Source organism: Choloepus didactylus, chromosome 2 (genome assembly GCF_015220235.1).
Source record: "Choloepus didactylus isolate mChoDid1 chromosome 2, mChoDid1.pri, whole genome shotgun sequence".
Lineage (NCBI taxonomy): Eukaryota > Metazoa > Chordata > Mammalia > Pilosa > Megalonychidae > Choloepus > Choloepus didactylus.
Genome location: NC_051308.1, coordinates 165,945,466 through 165,948,382, shown reverse-complemented (window position 1 = coordinate 165,948,382; position 2,917 = coordinate 165,945,466). Strand labels below are relative to the sequence as shown.

General features: G+C 44.4%; 1 pseudogene; it reads right to left on the bottom strand.

The window, feature by feature from the left end:
- Window positions 1-474: 474 nt before the first annotated feature.
- Window positions 475-1,629, bottom strand: LOC119513776 (annotated as a pseudogene).
- Window positions 1,630-2,917: the final 1,288 nt, after the last annotated feature.

The following is a 2,917-nucleotide window of genomic DNA, read 5'->3' as shown; positions in this document are numbered from 1 at the left end:
GATGAAGGCGAGAGGAGTTGCAGAGAGAAGAAGACGATACCGACCACATGTGTGCTGAAGTGAAGAAAACACAGGAACTACTTTATAATAACCCCAAATACTCCAAACAGATACCTCTCTCATTTATTTGACACACAAAGCAACAAGGAAAATGAAGTGTTGAAAAATAAAGAATTAAACACTCCACACAGAGTTTCCAGTACAGTCAAAACAATGTGTAGCATAGCAGACTACTGTATAAATCATTTGTTAAAAAATACCTTCTTTTACACTGTGTGAACAAGTTGAAAGAGTCCCTTGAAGTGTTCATTCACTAACTCACCATTGCATGTGGTGATATGCAAATTCATTTAGGTTCTTTAGTTCCTCTCTTCACACACATCTGCTTTACATCTTCAGTAATGATTTGGATTAGAAAAACCATTTTTTTTTAGCAAATACTGTCTTCTGATTCCTGGGAGTGTCATCAAGACACTAATGCATATCCCATAACTTAATAACCTTGTTAGTTCTAGAAGTCAGTAACTGCCCTCTGCTTGCATCGAAGTGCTCACGTACAATGTTATGTTTGTTGATGGAAGGTGGCTGTGAGTGTATGTTCTTCATCTGTGATGGCCTCGTGGCAGCTGTCACAGACCCTCACTTCAAATATGAAGCCCTTAGCTGGATAGAGGAGAGCTTGGAGCTGCCCTTGCTGCACATGGCCTTCCCACACTGGGGGCACTGGTGCTGTCCTAAGCCAATTTTCTTACTGTCTCACATCTGCTTGAAGTTTCAGAAGAAAGGCTGATCACACTTTCAACAGGAATCACTGTCCAACCATTCAAGGGTCTCCCACTTCTCCATGTCCATGTTCCAGACTAAAATCCCACTAAAATCCCTGCCACACAAGAGGAGGCGCCCTGTGTGCTGTGCATACAACAGGGCCTGAATTTTGTCGCTGTGTTCTTGGAGCTCCACGGCTGCTCCAGAGTGCTCTGAAATGCCCAAGAATAAACTCACTGGGTGGAGTCCCAACAGATAGCAGTCACCCCAGCTGAATGTCCTCTGAATGTTGCAACCAGGGTGCATTTGTCTTGCTCCAGGTTGAGGATTGTTACTTGACCTCAGTGGTGCTCCACAAACACGGGCCAGGTTTCAACATCAAATTACAGGCCTGAGGCCACAGCACTGGTTCGATGCCCTCCCAGGCATTGTCCACTCTAGGAGCAGTGCCAGGTGAATGCTTGTCCTGTCCTGTGCTCAGCACCCACTCCAGTTCCTGGACAGACATGATTCTCGTCAGTCTACTTTGATGTGCTTGATAGTTTCCAAAGGAGTCACCTTGAAATCTTCTGACATAAGAAACTCTGAGATGGTACCATTGTATAGATCTATGGACAGTCTTCATGTTTCAGGGTTAAAAGACCTGCATGAACATGGAGAAGGCATCACATGGCAAGTGCTTGACCAATATTGTCCGCTGTCTCTCTTTAAACATACACGAACTTTCCTGCCCTCCTAGATGCTGATGACTCCCTCTTCATTGGGCAAGATGACAGCCATGTTCACCATCTCCTGGGTCCCCTTGACTCCCTGCAGCAGGACGGGCTTGCGGGTTGGTGGCTGGGGCTGGATCTCAGCCGCCATCGGAGGAGGGGGTGTGCCACGGGTGCCGTGGGACTTGGCTGGGTCGCTGGCTGGAGCAGGGCTCCAGGAACCGGGGATCATAGCCTGGCCACAGCTCTTGGGAATGGGTTGGTGCTCCCAGCTCCGGGCATGGAAACCACCACGGGTGGTGGTGGGGAAAGTTTTTTCTCTTAAGAAATTAAATATAAAACAACATTAAAAGACTATAATACTGGTCCTAGAATGGAAAGTTTAATGAAGTTCAACAGGTAACCTTGAAACTGACCCCCCCCCGAAACAAGAATTTAGTATAAGTTATAGCTTACAAATCAATTTGAAAGGGAAGAATTAGTACTATCAGTATTAAAAGAGTTTGAAACAACTGGAGCTTGTAATTTGACAGTTATTTAGACCATAGCTATGCTAAAAGTTCCTTTAGTTGTATTGGTCAGGAAAAAGTAACATTAGCTGCTATAATAAACAATCCCTAACTCTCAGTGACCCCAAATTATAAAGATTTATTTCTAGCACACCCTCCAAGTAGTGACTCAAGGATCTGGGTTCCTTCCACTGTGTGGTTCTATTATCGTGGTGTCTTTCATTTCTGGGAACACAGACAGAACCAACACAGGTGAGAGAGAACAGAGTGGAGAGAGAACATGAAGGTTTGCTGGGACATTTTACTGACAGAACTGGATGTGTTGTTTTCTACTTTTTCCCATATTCTGTTGGTCAGATCACGGTCATGAATCCTATCTCAACTGCAAGGGAAACTAGGATGAGGAAATGGGAGTGGTGAGCATCTAGCCTGTCTGCCCCAATGGTTTATTACTTTTTAGCCATAACTCTAAAATCCTTGTGGTACAAATAGGGGTCTTATAATTTGGTTCAAACCTTTATAGGTTCATATTCTTCCTTTTCTACCTTTCCCACCTTACCCCCCTCATTCCAAAAGAATTGGCTATGGGATGTTCCCTGAGTAAGCTTTCATGTCTGTGTTTTATTTATTTATTTATTTTTGTCAGTGTGGTTTTGAGCCATCAACTTACCTAAGCTGTAACTATATTCCATAGAATCAACTTCCTTGTATGGTTCCAGATTAGGTTGGATCACAAGAGAAATTTGTGCAAGATTGGAAGATGGAAGTGAAGCAGCAGTTGTGGATCAGAAGGGCAGTGCAGAGCCCCATGTGTTGATGCAGCTCATGCCTATTGTTTAATCTGTTGGCTCACCTCAGTTGCAGTTGCAATTCCTCCAGCTCTGCCAGATCTCCTCCTTCAACTTCTCTGAGTCCTGGGCTGGGAACGAG